Genomic DNA, 7,325 nt, shown 5'->3' on the forward strand with positions numbered 1-7,325 from the left:
AAGAAACTATTGAAAATGCAAACAACCAGATGGGCCTGTCTTGTCCCCCTCCCAATCAGATGCTACATTGGGGCTGCTACCAAGGTGCCAAACAACACAAAGTAACTATACAGACAGTGAAACTGCAACATGGAGATTCAGACAAAGAATAGATGAATTATCTATCGTACGAAGATTTTTGGTATGCAATGAGTGTTACTCAAGGTTGCCGCTCCAAGCATCTGCCCTGCGACCTACATGCAAAAGATGCTTCAAAGAGGTGGGAATACAACAGTTCTCTGCACTAAACAACATGGACCCAGGTGAGCAACTCGCTGTTCTGAGCAAATTAACATAGGTGGAAGAAATCCTCATTGCTAGAGTCAACCCAATCATACAAGTAACACAAGTGTTTGGTGGACAATATAAATACCATGGACATACTATTAGCTTTGCACAAGACATCACAAGTATGAATGCCCTACCACGCAGAATTCCAGACTTGGATGTACTCATTGTACGAAAACAATACAATCAAACACAATGTTATGATTGCTATGTGAGTAGAATCCATGTTAGAGATGCGTTGCTATACAAGATCAAATATGACGAATACTATTATGATATAACCATAGATATGAGTTGTTTGCTTGCCCTACCAGAACAAAGCACTGATGTGTCGACCATGTTGAGCACCATTGAAACTGAAGATGGTCTCATAGTACTTGAAAATGAGATGGATGCAGATGAAGGCCACAATACAGGTAGTGGAGCCCACACATCATCATTCATCACCAAGATGCCAAATGCATGTCATGAGCTTGAGGCAATATGCCACATCTTGCATCTTGATGATCCTACAGGAAATACAATCAATTGGCCTAATATGGATTTATGTCAAATAAATGAGTACAACACTAAAGCATTGCTTGATATGGCATTTCCTACACTCTTTCCTACTGGAGCCATGCAATACATGCAAGCATGACTGAATCAAGTGGATCTCCATGAGTACGATGTACACATGCTACGGTTCCATGACAAGAGGTTCAGAAGGCATCCTTGATATTGATACTTCATCTACAACCTCATGCTATGACATCGTGCACAAGGCATTGCAAGTGTTTTAATGAAGAGGAATGTAGAGGAAAAAATACCAACAATTATTGAAAACCTTCGAGCACACCTACAAAATGTACTTGATACACAGCTAGCAAATGAGCTTATGCACTTTGGCTCTTCGATTAGAGGACCAAGACCGTATTGGAATATCTAGCGGTTAGAACTAAAGGACTTGATTCACTAGTTGGGCCCACCTTCTCTATTCTTCACATTAAGTGCAGCTGATACAAAATGGCCAATCTTTCAACAACTCTTCATTGGTAAAACCCCAACAACTATATTATCAAACAAGCAACACTTAGAAAATGTTGTTAACCACCCTCACACCACATTGCTCTACCTACAACAATGGTTCTAGATCTTTTGAGAAGAAGTTGTCCAAAAACTACTAGGTGTGGAGGACTATTGATACAGGACCGAATGGCAGAGTAGAGGTACAAGGCATGTACATGGGTTCATTTGGCTCCCTAATGCTCCAGATGTAGATAAAATTAATTGGGATAGCAACATGAATGTTGAAAGGGCAAGAGCATTCTTTGATACATTTGTAACAACGTGATATCCTCGAGAGACAAATGAAAGAAATAATGGAATATTTCAATCGCCACATGATGATCCATGCTTGCTAAATACGGTAGAAATCTTTTCTGTGGACCCCTTTGAAGACTATGAAGAGCTTGTTAATCGTGTCCAGAGGCACACAAACTGCACAGAGGGAAAATGCCTTCGTAAGAGAGGTAAAAGAATGGAATGCCATTACAAAGCTCCCTGGAAAGAGAAACCCAGATCTATACTAACATTTGACAATATTGGAAATAAAAAATATGAACCTGCAAGGAATGATGATAGATTAAACATCCATAACCAACGGATGCTTCAAATTTGGAGAGCCAACATAGATTGCCAGCCTGTCATTTCAAGAGAACTAGTTTCAAGATAACTGGTTCTCAAATACATAGCCAAGTATGCTGCAAAGGTGGAGAGAACGTTAAAAACATGCAAAAACATGTTATCAAGGGTGTGTGCAGGCCAACAAGCAGATAATCCAACACTAACAACATATAGAAAATTCATGGTGGAGATAATTGCTAAGCGTGACATAGGGGCACAGGAAACATACCACATGCTACAAAAATTGCCCCTTGTAGAGTGCAGTCGCCCTTTTGCCTCTCTGAATGTAGGTAGAAAAGTACTGCAATGAATAATGAGGATGCCATCTGCCACAATAATAGAGAACAATTATATATAAAGCTACATTAAACAACCACCCGAGCTAGAGACATTGACACTCATCGACCCTGCAAAGATATTTACCTACTCTGCCAAACGCAAAAAAGAACCAGTGGCAAAAGAGGCCAATAGAAGCAATTGTCCGTGTACACCCCAAATTTTATTGCATTCTAGAGGAGGACTCAGAATAGTTTGAAATATTTTGCTGGACAGAATAGCTCCTATATAAACATTTCCGCCACATTGAGCATGATGTGGGACTCACAAAAGATGCAATTGTAAGAAATTGGAGGCAAATGAATGCAACAAACTACATTGCGTGGCATGTCCAACATCTCGCTTCAGAGGCAACAACAAAAGGTGAAGAAGACAACAGTGGCACTGACAATGGCACACTAGAGATCAATGAATGGCAAATGCTATCACAAATGGGACCAACGTCATGTAGTAACTTAAGCGACCTTGAAATGCTTGGGAGATGAGACTTTGATAACAACAACAAACAGGATCAAGACATGGTGCCCCCCACTTTCACCAAATAGCGACAAAGTTTATAGAGCTTGCTAAAAAAGGCTCATCAACTATGAACATGCCATTTTCCATTGAAAACCATGTACATGTATTAGCTGACCACCAGAAGCAAGCCCTAAACATAATTATCAGCCATAGCAAAGGTGCCTCTACCATACCATTGTACATGATCATACAAGGAACGATAGGTACAGGGAAGTCATACTTAATTAGCTGTGTAAGATTTGCATTGAATGAGAACACACAACAACAAACAATCCAATTGCTCACACTTGCTCCAACCGGAGTTGCTACTTTCAACATACATGCAACAACAATACATTCTACATTGTGTATTCCTATCAAAGAGATGTGAGCATTACAAGGGCAGGCATTGACAACCTTTCAGGAAGATTTGAAGAACATAAGACACGTCCTCATCAATGAGATGAGCTTTATAGGCCCAAAGCTATTAGTAAAGATTGATAGTAGGTTGTGCCAAGCATTCCCCCACAATAAGCATCTATGTTTTGGTGGGCTCTCCATAGTCTTAGTTGGAGACCTTTCACAACTGCCACCTGTAATGGGCAAGCCTATTTATGCTGCCCATGCGGGAGCATGATTACTTTGGGAAAAGTTCACGACAGTTATCACCTTACAAACATTGTACCGCCAACAATGAGAATCAAGTTAACAAACACAATTCCGCCAAGCACTAGAAAACATACGAAATGCAAATCCAACACAAGAGGATTGGGAACTCCTGATGACATGTGCTCACATAAGAATTGTGTCAACCAACAAGGAGGAATTTGACAATGCAACCCACTTGTTCTCCACTAATGATCTAGTCAAACAATACAACAAAAAGATGTTGAAGCAGTTAAACCTCCCAATAGCATTGAGTGTAGCAACAAGAACCAAGAATACAACTAATAATACTAAAGAGGATGAGAAACTAGAGGTGCAAGTGTTACTTTGCAAAGGCCAACAGATCATGCTAACAAAAAAAATTTGGACACAGGCTGGACTTGTAAACGGAGCATTAGGTGAGGTAATGAGCATTGTTTACGGTGCTGGTTCAAAGCCACCCGATCTCCCATTGTATGTAGTGACAGGAATAGACAAATATGTGGGCTCTCCATGGAATGCAGAGGACTCCATGATGGTACCGATAACACTTGTATCTCTAGGCAGCATGAGGCAGCTACCAATCAAAATGTCATGGGCAATGACAATACACAAATCTTAGGGGCTAACTCTCCAAAAAGCTACAATCGACATTGGAAAAATAGAGGCAAGGGTTAACGTTCACAACCCTGTCTAGAGTCAAGACCTTAGGTAGCCTCTGTCTCCAACCAACTTTCTCCTTTGACAAGATTGTAAAAATGCAAAACCACCCATACATGATCCTTCAGATTGAGGAAGCTCGACTACAAGTGATGTCTCTCTACTGAAAATTAGTTGCACAGTGTTACTAAAGGTGCACCAATAGAAAATATATTCGACACTCCATGTTCTTTAGTACATGTTTTAAATCTAACCATTGAAATACATGGCAACGTATAAATACTCTTTTTAGAAATTGCTTTCTAGGTAACTGCATAATTTCAGTCCTTTTATGTTGATTCTCTAATCAATGATATCTTATTATCCTTTTTGGCAGGTATCTTTTTATGATCAAGCATTTTTTTCAGATGTTCAAAATGTATACACGAGGCAACAGATACTTTCGTAAGAGATTTGCCTTGTAAGCCTTGAGTCGCTTCAACATTCCACATTAAACACTCCTTTGTGATGTGCAAAGATATAATGTAGCAAATTTTGATCCAATTCTGAATTGTTCCACAAAAGAACAAAGATCCCATATATATATTGTTATTTAAACCTTAATATCTTGTATGTACAGTTCTATGTCCATGAATGGAAAAAATAAAGAGAAACTACTCATGCAAAAGGTAAACATATTTTTCCTTAGTATCTGTAATTGTAAGCTTAAATGGATGTTGTTGGCCTTATGAAGGCCGACATCTTAGTTGTACAGATATTAGCAAAATAGGAAATTAAACCAAAGTAATGTACAGATCCATTCTTGGTAAAATTGTGCAGATTATGATATTTCTTAATTGTTTGTTTTTTTTCTCTTTCTTGGTTGTAGTCTGCAACATATCTCATTCTCTCGTTTCACTTTCTTTCCTTCAATCTGATAATGAATCACAGAGTGTGATCCGAAACATTGATAAAAATATGAAATTACGTTGAGTATTCCTATGTTTGATTCAGAACATAGTTTCCACAGCCATTCCAAAGGACATAACACATGTCGTAAGAAAATGAAGAGAGTGTTATATGAGTGATCAAAACTAATTACTCCCTGTTATCAAATTAATCATTACATTTGGTAAGGTAAACATAATTTTTATCTCTAAAGTAATTATTGTCATCCACGAATCTAATATTTACAGAGTCTCTACAATTCTAGCATTCTAGCACACTGCATTGAAATATTGTGCTGCTGACATATCTAAAAGGTCAATCAAAATGGCACTTAAAGATCTGGACACTGTTCTTGTCAGTGTCATTTAATTTCATTATGTATATTATTGACACAGTTGTGCATAGTAGAGCTTTGTGTTCCCTACAAAAAATTGGGGGAAATTTAATAGAAGACTGTACCATTTACGACTCAAACTGACTGCTATGAAAGATCATCTAAGCGAATCCTTCTAATTTGGTGCAACTTTATATGTTGAAGATAAACTACCATTTTTGTGTTCTTATATGTATCGATTTGACAAGTCAAAGTAGCCTCAATTTATATATTAGGGAGAGATTTCTGATGTTGACATCTTTTATTTCAATTTATATTAATATTTTAATTTCAAAATCTAAGTTTTGTCATCATTTGATAACATTTCAAATCAGATATCTGACAATTTTTATACAAGCAACAACTTTTAAGCTCATTAAAAAATTGTATGTAATTATAGCAGCGTTTATATTTGTTGCACCTACACTATGCATGCCTTAGGTTGCTTTAGATATCTATCATTTTTTGAGGTTGCTTCAAACAACAAAAACGATGCTAGGATCTTCAACATCACATCTGCAAAACTTTGTGAACCAATTCCTGCCAAGACCTCAAAAGTCTTCTATTTTGTGTTTGCCTGTATGCTCTTCAAAACTTTGTGAACTAATTTCCAGCCAAGACTTCACAAGTCTTCTATTTTCTGTTTGACTGTATGCTCCTCAGGATTCTTGAACTCGTGCTTGTTAATCTCCTTCTTAACAATTTCTTTCTGACTTCTCTTTCTTCACCGGCTCTCCACTTTCTCTTTTTCGACCTCTCTTAATTTCACTTGTAACTCATGCTTGTTAATCCCCTTAACAATTTCTTTCTGATTTCATTCTGACTTCTAAGTGAGCAACATATATCCATTGTCTTAGTGTTTTCTTGTAGATAAATGGTTTGTTCCTCCATGGTTGTTATACTACTCCTTGTGACTGCTATGGTTTATGCCTTATAAAAGTAATTTGGTTCAGGTTGGTGGAGTAGTAAACTGATTGAGAATGCCAGATATTTATTTCCATTTTTAGATTTTAACGTGTTGAAAACCACTTTTTATTTATAAGGACTTATGATGGGCTCTACATCTTTACCACTGGGTTACGACTCAACTTGTTAGTTTCCTGCTGATTTTTCAATATTATTTCAGTTTTATTTAATATCTCTGTCGGTGCAATTATTTAGAAGGGAAATTTACCTCTTTGCAAAAACAGTTAAGAGATTCTATCTTTGCAAGGTCCCATGAATTTGTGACAGAATGGGATACTGGACAAGAGGGATCAAGTCACATGAACTTGTTCCTTGCTTCAATTCCCCGTTCATGTTTTGGTTGACAATACTGGACTATGATATGCTTATTTTTCCATCGCCATTTCAATGGCATGAAACGTTGTGCAAGAAATTCAATATCTGTTGTTTACTAATTCTGAATCCAAAAATCAAATTTTGAATAGAAAGAACATGTTCTCGCCTATTCAAACAACTATTTCTAAGGTGTAAAAAATAAAACAAAAAATGTTCAGTCCATTAGATTACTGTGCTAACTATATTTTAAACAACGCAACTTCATATCCAACGCTTGTTCCCTGTACAGTTCTTGAATTACTGCTATATCAATGTTCTTTTTATACCTGTGAATCAATGTTCTTCTTATACCTGTGAATGTTGGATTCCAATTTTAAAATGACCGGAATGGTAGTAAAATCCAATTCTTTGGTTTCTAAGTATTCCTAAATCAATTTGACAAGAAAACAATTGGCGTGATCCTTGGACCTACCTATCAGGTACAAGTGCTAGTATATTCTTCTCTTTAGTAAATTTGGTTGAGCTTGGTGGGTTAGATTTAAGGGCACCAATATGCACCACATTTATTCTATAGTGGATTGAAGCATGTTTAAAAAGTTAGGTCTTACAAGTT

The 7,325-nt window shown here is 37.2% G+C and overlaps 1 long non-coding RNA gene across 7 annotated transcripts in view; it reads left to right on the forward strand.

Annotated features, from left to right (window-relative positions):
* Nucleotides 1-4,967, forward strand: part of LOC149567312 (uncharacterized) — a 28,053-nt gene extending 23,086 nt beyond the window's left edge. For all 7 annotated transcript variants that reach the window (XR_016362399.1, XR_016362396.1, XR_016362400.1 and 4 more), the window contains one exon: nt 4,508-4,967. This is a non-coding gene — a long non-coding RNA (uncharacterized LOC149567312). The remainder of the gene's footprint in view (nt 1-4,507) is intronic.
* Nucleotides 4,968-7,325: the final 2,358 nt, after the last annotated feature.

The sequence above is a fragment of the Cupressus sempervirens genome, chromosome 3 (assembly GCF_028749045.1).
Source record: "Cupressus sempervirens isolate cs-2001-9-10 chromosome 3, ASM2874904v1, whole genome shotgun sequence".
In the NCBI taxonomy this organism is placed as follows: domain Eukaryota; kingdom Viridiplantae; phylum Streptophyta; class Pinopsida; order Cupressales; family Cupressaceae; genus Cupressus; species Cupressus sempervirens.